At 43.7% G+C, this 14792-nt stretch overlaps 4 non-coding genes across 4 annotated transcripts; all 4 read right to left on the bottom strand.

Moving 5' to 3' along the window:
* Positions 1-2274: 2274 nt before the first annotated feature.
* Positions 2275-2346, bottom strand: trnaa-ugc. The gene has a single exon. It is a non-coding gene; the product is annotated as a tRNA-Ala (tRNA).
* A 993-nt stretch (positions 2347-3339) lies between these two features.
* trnaa-ugc lies at positions 3340-3409 on the bottom strand. The gene has a single exon. It is a non-coding gene; the product is annotated as a tRNA-Ala (tRNA).
* A 9137-nt stretch (positions 3410-12546) lies between these two features.
* Positions 12547-12617, bottom strand: trnaa-ugc. Its single transcript has one exon. It is a non-coding gene; the product is annotated as a tRNA-Ala (tRNA).
* Positions 12618-13056: 439 nt separating this feature from the next.
* On the bottom strand, positions 13057-13128 carry trnaa-cgc. Its single transcript has one exon. It is a non-coding gene; the product is annotated as a tRNA-Ala (tRNA).
* Between the last annotated feature and the right edge of the window lie 1664 nt (positions 13129-14792).

Here is a 14792-nt window from a genome sequence, read left to right as displayed (position 1 = left end):
AAAGCCTATGCTCCACAAGTTGGCTGTGAGATGGAGGAGAAGGAAAGATTCTGGAGTGAATTAGATGAAGTGGTAGATGGTGTACCTAGGAAAGATTGGGGCGGACTTTAATGGGCATGTAGGTGAAGGAACAGAGGTGTGAGGAAGTGATGGGTAGGTATGGTTTTAAGGAGAGGAATGTGGAAGGGCAAATGGTGGTAGATTTTGCTAAAAGAATGGAAATGGCAGTGGTGAACACTTATTTTAAGAAGAAGGAGGATCATAGGGTGACGTATAAGAGTGGAGGAAGGTGCACACAGGTGGACTATGTGCTATGCAGGAGATGCAACCTGAAGGAGATTGGAGACTGTAAGGTGTTGGCAGGGGACAGTGTAGCTAGACAGCATCGGATGGTGGTCTGTAGGATGGTTGTGGAGGCGAAGAAGAAGAGGAGAGAGTGAGGACTGAAAGAAGAATAAGATGGTGGAAACTGAAGGAGGAAAGAGTGTAGTGTGAGGTTCAGGGAAGAGGTCAGTGAGAGGCTCAGTGGTGTTAAGGAGGTGTTGGATGATTGGGCAACTACTGCAGGAGTGATGAGGAGGCAGCTAGAAAAGTACTTGGTGAGACATCTGGAAATAGAAAGGAAGACAAGGAGACGTGGTGGTGGAATGAGGAAGTGCAGGAGAGCATAAGGAGAAAGAGGTTGGCAAAACAGAAGTGGGATAGACAGAGTGATGAGAAAAGTAGGCAGGAGTACAAGGAGATGCGGCAGCAGGTTAAGAGGGATGTGGCGAAAGCCAAGGAAAAGGCATATGAGGAGCTGTATGAGAGGTTGGACACTAAGGAAGGAGAAAAGGATTTATACAGATTGGCCAGGCAGAGGGACCGAGCTGGAAAGGATGTACTGCAAGTTAGAGCAGTAAAGGATGGATAGGGAAATGTGTTGACTAGTGAGGAGGTGTGTTGAGAAGGTGGAGGGAGTATTTTGAGCAGCTGATGAATGAAGAAAATCAGAGAGAGAAGGTTGGATGATGTGGAGATGGTGAAGCAGGATGTAGATAGGATTAGTAAGGAGGAAGTGAGAGCAGCGATTAAGAGGATGAAGAGTGGAAAGTCGGTTGGTACCAGATGACATACCGGTAGAAGCGTGGAGATGTTTAGGAGAGATGGCAGTGGAGTTTTGACCAGATTGTTTAACAGGATTTTGGAAGGTGAGAAGATGCCTGAGGAATGGAGAAGAAGTGCTTGTACCGATCTTTAAGAATAAAGGAGATGTGCAGACCTGAAGTAACTACAGGGGAATTAAGTTGATCAGTCACACCATGAAGTTATGGGAAAGAGTAGTGGAAGCCAGGCTGAGAGAAGAGGTGACCATCTGTGAGCAACAGTATGGTTTCATGCCAAGGAGGAGCGCCACAGATGCCTTATTTGCTTTGAGAATGTTGATGGAGAAGTATAGAGAAGGACAGAAGGAATTGCATTGTGTATTTGTGGATTTAGAGAAGGCCTACGACAGGGTGCCAAGAGAGGAGTTGTGGTATTGTATGAGGAAGTCAGGTGTGTCAGAGAAGTATGTGAGGGTGGTGCAGGACATGTATGAGAACAGTGTGACAACAGTGAAGTGTGCAGTAGGTACGACAGACTGGTTTAGGGTGAAGGTTGGACTGCATCAAGGATCGGCCCTGAGCCCTTTCCTGTTTGCAGTGGTGATGGACAGGTTGACGGACGAGGTCAGACAGGAGCCTCCCTGGACTATGATGTTTGCGGATGATATTGTGATTTGTTGTGGGAGTAGGGAGCAGGTTGAGAAGAGCCTGGAGAGGTGGAGATATGCGCTGGAGAGAAGGGAATGAAACTCAGTAGGAGTAAGACAGAATACATGTGTGTGAATGAGAGGGAGGGCAGTGGAGTGGTGCAGTTGCAGGGAGAAGAGCTGGAGAAGGTGGAGGATTTCAGGTACCTGGGGTCAACAGTGCAAAGTAATGGAGAGTGTGTTAGAGAAGTGAAGAAAAGAGTGCAGGCAGGGTGGAGTGGGTGGAGAAAAGTGGCAGGAGTGATTTGTGATAGTAGGGTATCTGCAAAATGAAAGGGAAAGTTTATAGGCTGTGGTGAGACCTGCGATGTTGTATGGATTAGAGACAGTAGCATTGAGTAAAAGACAGGAGGTGGAAGGTCTCACTTGGTTGTTTTATCTCAACTTGATATGTATCTCAGGTAATATGGGCTGTAGTGAGATAGGTTACAACTGGAAGCAGAAACATTTAGGAGGTTGCTTATGTCTTTAAAGAAACAACCTGGAGATGCTGGGGATTGAACCCAGGACCTCATACATGCAAAACATGCGCTCTACCACTGAGCTACATCCCCAGCTGCTGCTGTTGAAGTGTAAGGCATTCAGCCCAGGACCTCACGCTTGCAGATTACAAACCATAATTAAACATCCCAAAACACAAATCCCCTGCGATTTGAGCTTTGCCTGAAGAACACAAAGGCAAATCAAGAAGCTGCTTCAAGTTGAACAGAAATGTAATTGAACTGCACAGGATGAAAGTGAGCAAAGAATTACTCACCAAACAGGCATGAATGGGAATTGAACCCACGATCTTCAGTTTACAAGACCGCCTTGCCACTTGGCCATCATGCCATTTAAGAGAGCTTGAGCGTGTCATTCAACATATCGACTCACTTTAAAATAGAGCATGCTTTTGTTGCGCAATATGCACTGACATTCAAGTTTCATAATCAATCCATATTTTTGGAGGTCACATGACCGACGACCATACAACAAGAATATGCGCGCATCTAAAACTTATAGACATTTTATGCATTATAAAGAAGCAGCTTGGAGATGCTGGGGATTGAACAGGACCTCATACATGCAAAGCATGCGCTCTACCGCTGAGCTACATCCCCAGCTGGACCGGTTGAAGTGTAAGGATTCAGACCAGGACCATGCTTGCAAATTAAATCTATTATTAAACATCCCAAAAGACACATTCCCTCCAATTTGAGCTTTGCCTGAAAAACACAAAGGCAAATCAAGAAGCTGCTTCAAGTTGAACAGAAATTTTATTGAACTGGACAAGATGAAAGTGAGCAAAGATACAACAAACAGGCATGAATGGGAATTGAACCCATGATCTTCAGTTTACAAGACCGCCTTGCCACTTGGCCATCATGCCATTTAAGAGAGCTTGAGTGTGTCATTCAACATACCAACTCACCAAAACTAAAGTGTTGCGTAATATGCACTGACATTCAAAATCAATCCATATTTTTGGAGCTCACATGACTCACAACCATACAACAAGAATATGCGCATCTAAAACTTATAGACATTTTATGCATTATAAAGTAGCTTGGAGATGCTGGGGATTGAACAGGACCTCATACATGCAAAGCATGCGCTCTACCACTGAGCTACATCCCCAGGTAAAACCTATAACTGGCTGGAGATTGGCATCAAACCAAGCAACTCATTTAAAAAAAAAAACAGTTTTTAAAGCATGCACCGGAAAATTTGCTGAGAAAACGATTTTCTCCATCATGAACAAACAGGAAACCTGTACATGTTGAAAAACCAAATAGTTCACCGAACTAAAGCATGCTTTTGATGAGTGATATGCACTGACATCAAGCTTTCATAATCAATCCATATTTTTGGAGCTCACATGACTCACGACCAAACAACATGATTATGTTCACAGAAATGTATTGGAACTGCTGAGGACAACGCCGTCATACTTGGACATCTTCAACAGGGACCCGGCACATGGTATGCAAACAATCAGGTCATCAAAAGCAAAAGGTGTGCACCAGTGTAAATTGGGAAAACTCAAAATTTTAAAATTTAAGAGAGCTTGAGTGTGTCATTCAACATATCAACTCACTTTAAAATAGAGCATGCTTTTGTTGCGCAACATGCACTGACATTCAAGTTTCATAATCAATCCATATTTTGGAGCTCACATGACTGACCATACAACAAGAATATGCATCTAAAACTTATAGACATTTTATGCATCATAAAGAAGTAGCTTGGAGATGCTGGGGATTGAACAGGACCTCATACATGCATGCGCTCTACTGAGCTACATCCCCAGCTTGACCTGTTGAAGTGTAAGGATTCAGACCAGGACCATACGCTTGCAAATTAAATCTATTATTAAACATCCCAAAAAGACACATTCCTCCAATTTGAGCTTTGCCTGAAAAACACAAAGGCAAATCAAGAAGCTGCTTCAAGTTGAACAGAAATTTTATTGAACTGGACAAGATGAAAGTGAGCAAAGATACAACAAACAGGCATGAATGGGAATTGAACCCACGATCTTGGTTTACAAGACCGCCTTGCCACTTGGCCATCATGCCATTTAAGAGCTTGAGTGTGTCATTCAACATACCAACTCACCATAAACTAAAGTGTTGCGTAATATGCACTGACATTCAAAATCAATCCATATTTTGGAGCTCACATGACTCACAACCATACAACAAGAATATGCGCATCTAAAACTTATAGACATTTTATGCATTATAAAAAGTAGCTTGGAGATGCTGGGGATTGAACCAGGACCTCATACATGCAAAGCATGCTCTACCACTGAGCTACATCCCCAGGTAAGCCTATAACTGGCTGGAGATTGGCATCAAACCAAGCAACTCATTTAAAAAAAACCCAGTTTTAAAGCATGCACCGGAAAATTTGCTGAGAAAAACGATTTTCTCCATCATGAACAAACAGGAAACCTGTACATGTTGAAAAACCAAATAGTTCACCAAACTAAAGCATGCTTTTGATGAGTGATATGCACTGAAATCAAGCTTTTATAATCAATCCATATTTTGGAGCTCACATGACTCACGACCAAACAACATGATTATGTTCACAGAAATGTATTGGAACTGCTGAGGACAACGCCGTCATACTTGGACATCTCGCCTCAACAGGGACCCGGCACATGGTATGCAAACAATCAGGTCATAAAACCAAAAGGTGTGTACCAGTGTAAATGGGAAAACTCAAAATTCCAATATGCAACATACCAGAATTTCTTTATTTTATTACATTTTACTTCATGCTACTAAATCTAATTTTGTTCTTCTTGGCCATCACAAATAAAGAGGAACCAGTTCATGTAAAACAACCAAATAGTTCACCAAACATAGAAGGTGTATGGTGTAAGAAGGTGCATCTACTGAGACTTGGTAAATACACAATGGCACATTGCTTATGCTGTCTTTTTACTTTGATTTACGATTCTAGCGGTACTTCACAGTGGGTCTCAAATGAACCTTCAATGGAATGAGATGAACAAAGTCCGAGTGGTACCAAACGTGCTTCCACTGTAGAAGCGTAAGCTGTTAATTTAGAAATCTTAAATGGGTATTGGACGAAGGCAATAGAGGTGTTAATGATCTGCATACACATTAGGAGTGCTGGGTGCTGATCATGAACAGGAGTGCTGTGCCATCATGATCAAACAGGAAACCTGTACATGTTGAAAAACCAAATAGTTCACCGAACTAAAGCATGCTTTTGATGAATGATATGCACTGAAATCAAGCTTTTATAATCAATCCATATTTTGGAGCTCACATGACTCACAAAACATCCTGATTATGTTCACAGAAATGTATTGGAACTGCTGAGGACAACGCCGTCATACTTGGACATCTCGCCTCAACAGGGACCCGGCACATGGTATGCAAACAATCAGGTCATAAAACCAAAAGGTGTGTACCAGTGTAAATTGGGAAAACTCAAAATTCCAATATGCAACATACCAGAATTTCTTTATTTTAGTACATTTTACTTCATGCTACTGAATCTAATTTTGTTCTTCTTGGCCATCACAAATAAAGAGGGAACCAGTTCATGTAAAACAACCAAATAGTTCACCAAACATAGAAGGTGTATGGTGTAAGAAGGTGCATCTACTGAGACTTGGTAAATACACAATGGCACATTGCTTATGCTGTCTTTTTACTTTGATTTACGATTCTAGCGGTACTTCACAGTGGGTCTCAAATGAACCTTCAATGGAATGAGATGAACAAAGTCCGAGTGGTACCAAACGTGCTTCCACTGTAGAAGCGTAAGCTGTTAATTTAGAAATCTTAAATGGGTATTGGACGAAGGCAATAGAGGTGTTAATGATCTGCATACACATTAGGGTGCTGGGTGCTGATCATGAACAGGAGTGCTGTGCCATCATGATCAAACAGGAAACCTGTACATGTTGAAAAACCAAATAGTTCACCGAACTAAAGCATGCTTTTGATGAATGATATGCACTGACATTCAAAATCAATCCATATTTTGGAGCTCACATGACTCACGACCAAAAACATGATTATGTTCACAGAAATGTATTGGAACTGCTGAGGACAACGCTGTCATACTTGGACATCTCGCCTCAACAGGGACCCGGCACATGGTATGCAAACAATCAGGTCATCAAAAGCAAAAGGTGTGCAACGAGCCATTATGGATGCACAAGCCAGTGCACTCTTAGTGCGGTCCCAAGCCGGGTAAATGGGAGGGTTGTGTTAGGAAGGGCATCCAGCGTAAAAACATGTGCCAAATCAAATATACGGGTCACAAATAAGAATTTCATACCGGATCGGTCGAGGCCCGGGTTAACGGGTCAACGACCGCCACAGGTATCGTTAAGACAGGGTACCGGTGGAAATTGGGCTACTGTTGGCGAAGGAGGAGAAGGAGAGGAGGAAGGCGTCTACAGAGATGGCAGGAAAGGAGCAGTGTAGGAGAATGGAGGTTAGGGTTGGTACTTTAAATGTCGGTACTATGACGGGAAAGGGAGAGAGGTAGCTGATATGATGGAGGAGAAAGGTAGATATGCTGTGTGTTCAGGAGACCAAGTGGAAAGGGAGTAAGGCCAGGAACATTGGAGGTGGATTTAAACTGTTTTATCATGGTGTGGATGGAAGAGAAATGGTGTAGGGTGATTCTGAAGGAAGAGTACAGTAAGAGTGTAGTGGAGGTGAAGAGAGTTTCTGATAGGGTGATGATCGTGAAGGTGGAAGTTGAAGGATGATGATAAATGTCATCAGTGCCTATGCTCCACAAGTTGGCTGTGAGATGGAGGAGAAGGAAAGATTCTGGGTGAATTAGATGAAGTGGTAGATGGTGTACCTAGGAAAGATTGGGGACTTTAATGGGCATGTAGGTGAAGGGAACAGAGGTGACGAGGAAGTGATGGGTAGGTATGGTTTTAAGGAGAGGAATGTGGAAGGGCAAATGGTGGTAGATTTTGCTAAAAGAATGGAAATGGCAGTGGTGAACACTTATTTTAAGAAGAAGGAGGATCATAGGGTGACGTATAAGAGTGGAGGAAGGTGCACACAGGTGGACTATGTGCTATGCAGGAGATGCAACCTGAAGGAGATTGGAGACTGTAAGGTGTTGGCAGGGGACAGTGTAGCTAGACAGCATCGGATGGTGGTCTGTAGGATGGTTGTGGAGGCGAAGAAGAAGAGGAGGAGAGTGAGGACTGAAAGAAGAATAAGATGGTGGAAACTGAAGGAGGAAGAGTGTAGTGTGAGGTTCAGGAAGAGGTCAGTGAGAGGCTCAGTGGTGTTAAGGAGGTGTTGGATGATTGGGCAACTACTGCAGGAGTGATGAGGGAGGCAGCTAGAAAAGTACTTGGTGAGACATCTGGAAATAGAAAGGAAGACAAGGAGACGTGGTGGTGGAATGAGGAAGTGCAGGAGCATAAGGAGAAAGAGGTTGGCAAAACAGAAGTGGGATAGACAGGTGATGAGAAAAGTAGGCAGGAGTACAAGGAGATGCGGCAGCAGGTTAAGAGGATGTGGCGAAAGCCAAGGAAAAGGCATATGAGGAGCTGTATGAGAGGTTGGACACTAAGGAAGGAGAAAAGGATTTATACAGATTGGCCAGGCAGAGGGACCGAGCTGGAAAGGATGTACTGCAAGTTAGAGCAGTAAAGGATGGATAGGGAAATGTGTTGACTAGTGAGGAGAGTGTGTTGAGAAGGTGGAGGAGTATTTTGAGCAGCTGATGAATGAAGAAAATCAGAGAGAGAAGGTTGGATGATGTGGAGATGGTGAAGCAGGATGTAGATAGGATTAGTAAGGAGGAAGTGAGAGCAGCGATTAAGAGGATGAAGAGTGGAAAGTCGGTTGGTACCAGATGACATACCGGTAGAAGCGTGGAGATGTTTAGGAGAGATGGCAGTGGAGTTTTGACCAGATTGTTTAACAGGATTTTGGAAGGTGAGAAGATGCCTGAGGAATGGAGAAGAAGTGTGCTTGTACCGATCTTTAAGAATAAAGGAGATGTGCAGACCTGAAGTAACTACAGAATTAAGTTGATCAGTCACACCATGAAGTTATGGGAAGAGTAGTGGAAGCCAGGCTGAGAGAGGTGACCATCTGTGAGCAACAGTATGGTTTCATGCCAAGGAGGAGCGCCACAGATGCCTTATTTGCTTTGAGAATGTTGATGGAAGTATAGAGAAGGACAGAAGGAATTGCATTGTGTATTTGTGGATTTAGAAGGCCTACGACAGGGTGCCAAGAGGAGTTGTGGTATTGTATGAGGAAGTCAGGTGTGTCAGAGAAGTATGTGAGGTGGTGCAGGACATGTATGAGAACAGTGTGACAACAGTGAAGTGTGCAGTAGGTACGACAGACTGGTTTAGGGTGAAGGTTGGACTGCATCAAGGCCCTGAGCCCTTTCCTGTTTGCAGTGGTGATGGACAGGTTGACGGACGAGGTCAGACAGGAGCCTCCTGGACTATGATGTTTGGATGATATTGTGATTTGTTGTGGGAGTAGGGAGCAGGTTGAGAAGAGCCTGGAGAGGTGGAGATATGCGCTGGAGAAGGGAATGAAACTCAGTAGGAGTAAGACAGAATACATGTGTGTGAATGAGAGGGAGGGCAGTGGAGTGGTGCAGTTGCAGGGAGAAGAGCTGGAGAAGGTGGAGGATTTCAGGTACCTGGGGTCAACAGTGCAAAGTAATGGAGGTGTGTTAGAAGTGAAGAAAGAGTGCAGGCAGGGTGGAGTGGGTGGAGAAGAGTGACAGGAGTGATTTGTGATAGTAGGGTATCTGCAAAAATGAAAGGGAAAGTTTATAGGACTGTGGTGAGACCTGCGATGTTGTATGGATTAGAGACAGTGGCATTGAGTAAAAGACAGGAGGTGGAGCTGGAGGTAGCAGAGCTGAATATGTTGAGGTTTTCGTTGGGAGTGGCGAGGATGGATAAGATTAGAAATGAGTTTATTAGAGGACAGCATGTAGGATGTTTTGGTGACAAGGTGAGGCGAGATTGAGATGGTTTGGACATGTGCAGAGGAGGGACATGAATTATATTGGTAGAAGAATGCTGAGGATGGAGCCACCAGGTAGAGGAAAAGGAAGGCCAAGAAGGAGGTTCATGGATGTGGTGAGGAAGACATGCAGGTAGTTGGTGTAAAAGAGGCAGATGTAGAGGACAGGGTGGTATGGACGGATGATCCTGTGGCGACTAATGGGAGCAGCCGAAGAAGAAGAAGTCACACCATGAAGTTATGGGAAAGAGTAGTGGAAGACAGGCTGAGAGAAGAGGTGACCATCTGTGAGCAACAGTATGGTTTCATGCCAAGGAGGAGCGCCACAGATGCCTTATTTGCTTTGAGGATGTTGATGGAGAAGTATAGAGAAGGACAGAAGGAATTGCATTGTGTATTTGTGGATTTAGAAGGCCTACGACAGGGTGCCAAGAGAGGAGTTGTGGTATTGTATGAGGAAGTCAGGTGTGTCAGAGAAGTATGTGAGGTGGTGCAGGACATGTATGAGGACAGTGTGACGGCAGTGAAAATGCAGTACGACAGACTGGTTCAGGGTGAAGGTTGGACTGCATCAAGGCCCTGAGCCCTTTCCTGTTTGCAGTGGTGATGGACAGGTTGTGACGAGGTCAGACAGGAGTCTCCCTGGACTATGATGTTTGCGGATGATATTGTGATTTGTGGTGAGAGTAGGGAGCAGGTTGAGAAGAGCCTGGAGAGGTAGATATGCGTTAAAGAAGGGAATGAGAGTCAGTAGGAGTAAGACAGAATACATGTGTGAATGAGAGGAGGGCAGTGGAGTGGTGCAGTTGCAGGGAGAAGAGCTGGAGAAGGTGGAGGATTTCAGGTACCTGGGGTCAACAGTGCAAAGTAATGGAGTGTGTTAGAAGTAAAGAAAAGAGTGCAGGCAGGGTGGAGTGGGTGGAGAAGAGTGACAGGAGTGATTTGTGATAGTAGGGTATCTGCAAAATGAAAGGAAAGTTTATAGGACTGTGGTGAGACCTGCGATGTTGTATGGATTAGAGACAGTGGCATTGAGTAAAAGACAGGAGGTGGAGCTGGAGGTAGCAGAGCTGAATATGTTGAGGTTTTCGTTGGGAGTGACGAGGATGGATAAGATTAGAAATGAGTTTATTAGAGGACAGCATGTAGGATGTTTTGGTGACAAGGTGAGGCGAGATTGAGATGGTTTGGACATGTGCAGAGGAGGGACATGAATTATATTGGTAGAAGAATGCTGAGGATGGAGCCACCAGGTAGAGGAAAAGGAAGGCCAAGAAGGAGGTTCATGGATGTGGTGAGGAAGACATGCAGGTAGTTGGTGTAAAAGAGGCAGATGTAGAGGACAGGGTGGTATGGAGACGGATGATCCGCTGTGGCGACTAATGGGAGCAGCCGAAGAAGAAGAAGAAGTCACACCATGAAGTTATGGGAAGAGTAGTGGAAGACAGGCTGAGAGAAGAGGTGACCATCTGAGCAACAGTATGGTTTCATGCCAAGGAGGAGCGCCACAGATGCCTTATTTGCTTTGAGGATGTTGATGGAAGTATAGAGAAGGACAGAAGGAATTGCATTGTGTATTTGTGGATTTAGAAGGCCTACGACAGGGTGCCAAGAGAGGAGTTGTGGTATTGTATGAGGAAGTCAGGTGTGTCAGAGAAGTATGTGAGGTGGTGCAGGACATGTATGAGAACAGTGTGACAACAGTGAAGTGTGCAGTAGGTACGACAGACTGGTTCAGGGTGAAGGTTGGACTGCATCAAGGCCCTGAGCCCTTTCCTGTTTGCAGTGGTGATGGACAGGTTGTGACGAGGTCAGACAGGAGTCTCCCTGGACTATGATGTTTGCGGATGATATTGTGATTTGTGGTGAGAGTAGGGAGCAGGTTGAGAAGAGCCTGGAGAGGTGGAGATATGCGCTGGAGAAGGGAATGAAACTCAGTAGGAGTAAGACAGAATACATGTGTGAATGAGAGGAGGGCAGTGGAGTGGTGCAGTTGCAGGAGAAGAGGTGGAAAAGGTGGGGAGTTCAGGTACCTGGGGTCAACAGTGCAAAGTAATGGAGTGTGTTAGAAGTGAAGAAAGAGTGCAGGCAGGGTGGAGTGGGTGGAGAAAAGTGGCAGGAGTGATTTGTGATAGAAGAGTATCAGCAAGAATGAAAGGGAAAGTTTATAGGCTGTGGTGAGACCTGCGATGTTGTATGGATTAGAGACAGTGGCATTGAGTAAAGAGGAGATGGAGCTGGAGGTAGCAGAGCTAAAGATGATGAGGTTTTCGTTGGGAGTGTGAGGATGGACAAGATTAGAAATGAGTTTATTAGAGGACAGCGCATGTAGGATGTTTTGGTGACAAGGTGAGGAGGCGAGATTGAGATGGTTTGGACATGTGCAAGGAGGGACATGAATTATATTGGTAGAAGAATGCTGAGGATGGAGCCACCAGTTAGGAGGAAAGAGGAAGGCCAAGGAGGAGGTTTGGATATGGTGAGGAAGACATGCAGGTAGTTGGTGTGAAAGAGGCAGATGTAGAGGACAGGGTGGTATGGAGACGGATGATCCGCTGTGGCGACCCCTAATGGGAGCAGCCAAAGAAGAAGAAGAAGAAAGCAAAGGTGTGCACCAGTGTAAATTGGGAAAACTCAAAATTCAATATGCAACATACCAGAATTTCTTTATTTTTAATACATTTTACTTCATGCTACTAAATCTAATTTTGTTCTTCTTGGCCATCACAAATAAAGAGGAACCAGTTCATGTAAAACAACCAAATATTTCACCAAACATAGAAGGTGTATGGTGTAAGAAGGTGCATCTACTGAGACTTGGTAAATACACAATGGCACATTGCTTATGCTGTCTTTTTTTACTTTGATTTTACGATTCTAGCGGTACTTCACAGTGGGTCTCAAATGAACCTTCAATGGGAATGAGATGAACAAAGTCCGAGTGGTACCAAACGTGCTTCCACAGTAGAAGCGTAAGCTGTTAATTTAGAAATCTTAAATGGGTATTGGACGAAGGCAATAGAGGTGTTAATGATCTGCATACAAATTAGGAGTGCTGGGTGCTGCAGCCATGCTAATACTGTTGTTCACAAAGGTTTTCCATCAAAGCAGCATGTTGGAAGGTCTCACTTGGTTGTTTATCTCAACTTGATATGTATCTCAGGTAATATGGGCTGTAGTGAGATAGGTTACAACTGGAAGCAGAAACATTTAGGAGGTTGCTTAAATTATGTCTTTAAAGAAACAACCTGGAGATGCTGGGGCTTGAACCCAGGACCTCATACATGCAAAGCATGCGCTCTACCACTGAGCTACATCGCAGCTGCTGAAGTGTAAGGCATTCAGCCCAGGACCTCACGCTTGCAGATTACAAACCATATTTAAACATCCCAAAACACAAATCCCCTGCGATTTGAGCTTTGCCTGAAGAACACAAAGGCAAATCAAGAAGCTGCTTCAAGTTGAACAGAAATTTAATTGAACTGCACAGGATGAAAGTGAGCAAGAAGAATGACTCATCAAACAGGCATAAATGGGATTGAACCCATGATCTTTAGAACGCCTTGCCACTTGGCCATCATGCCATTTAAGAGAGCTTGAGACTGTCATTCAACATATCAACTCACATTAAAATAGATGAGTATGCAATTCAAGCTTTCATAATCAATCCATATTTTGGAGCTCACATGACTGTGAATATACAACAAGAATATGCGCACCTAAAACTTATAGACATTTATGCATTATAAAGAAACAACCTGGAGATGCTGGGGATTGAACCCAGGACCTCATACATGCGAAGCATGCGCTCTACCACTGAGCTACATCCCCAGCTGTGGCTGTTGAAGTGTAAGGCATTCAGACCAGGACCTCACACTTGCAGATTACAAACCATATTTAAACATCCCAAAACACATTCCCAAATTTGAGCTTTGCCTGAAGAACACAAAGGCAAATCAAGAAGCTGCTTCAAGTTGAACAGAAATTTTATTGAACTGGACAAGATGAAAGTGAGCAAAGATACAACAACAGGCATGAATGGGATTGAACCCACGATCTTGGTTTACAATACCTACGCCTTGCCACTTGGCCATCATGCCATTTAAGAGAGCTTGAGTGTCATTCAACATACCAACTCACCAAAAACTAAAGTGTTGCGTAATATGCACTGACATTCAAAATCAATCCATATTTTGGAGCTCACATGACTCACAACCATACAACAAGAATATGCGCGCATCTAAAACTTATAGACATTTTATGCATTATAAAGAAGTAGCTTGGAGATGCTGGATTGAACCAGGACCTCATACATGCAAAGCATGCGCTCTACCACTGAGCTACATCCCCAGGTAAGTGCCTATCACTGACGGCTGGAGATTGGCATCAAACCAAGCAATTCATTTAAAAAAAAAACCCAGGTTTTAAAGCATGCACCGGAAAATTTGCTGAGAAAAGCATTTTCATCTTCAACATTCAAAATCAATCCATATTTTGGAGCTCACATGACTCACAACCATACAACAAGAATATGCGCACCTAAAACTTATAGACATTTTATGCATTATAAAGAATGTTGGAAGGTCTCACTTGGTTGTTTTATCTCAACTTGATATGTATCTCAGGTAATATGGGCTGTAGTGAGATAGGTTACAACTGGAAGCAGAAACATTTAGGAGGTTGCCTAAATTATGTCTTTAAAGAAACAACCTGGAGATGCTGGGATTGAACCCAGGACCTCATACATGCAAAGCATGCTCTACCACTGAGCTACATCCCCAGCTGCATCCATTGAAGTGTAAGGATTCAGACCAGGACCTCACGCTTGCAGATTACAAACCATATTTAAACATCCCAAAACACAAATCCCTGCGATTTGAGCTTTGCCTGAAGAACACAAAGGCAAATCAGAAGCTGCTTCAAGTTGAACAGAAAATTGAACTGAGATAAAAGTGAGGTGTCAATGCATAGATACTACAATGTTAATTGGCATCAAACCAAGCAATTCATTTAAAAAAAAAAAAAGTTTTTAAAGCATGCACCAAATTTGCTGAGAAAAACGATTTTTCTATGCACTGACATTCAAAATCAATCCATATTTTGGAGCTCACATGACTCACAACCATACAACAAGAATATGCGCATCTAAAACTTATAGACATTTTATGCATTATAAAGTAGCTTGGAGATGCTGATTGAACCCAGGACCTCATACATGCATGCGCTCTACCACTGAGCTACATCCCCAGCTGATCTGTTGAAGTGTAAGGCATTCAGCCCAGGACCTCACGCAGATTACAAACCATATTTAAACATCCCAAAACACAAATCCCTGCGATTTGAGCTTTGCCTGAAGAACACAAAGGCAAATCAAGAAGCTGCTTCAAGTTGAACAGAAATTTTATTGAACTGACAAGATGAAAGTGAGCAAAGATACAACAACAGGCATGAATGGGATTGAACCCATGATCTTCAGTTTACAATACCTACGCCTT

Source organism: Silurus meridionalis, chromosome 17 (genome assembly GCF_014805685.1).
Source record: "Silurus meridionalis isolate SWU-2019-XX chromosome 17, ASM1480568v1, whole genome shotgun sequence".
NCBI lineage: Eukaryota > Metazoa > Chordata > Actinopteri > Siluriformes > Siluridae > Silurus > Silurus meridionalis.
Note: the sequence above shows the minus strand (reverse complement) of the source record. Positions and strands in the feature narration are given on the sequence as shown.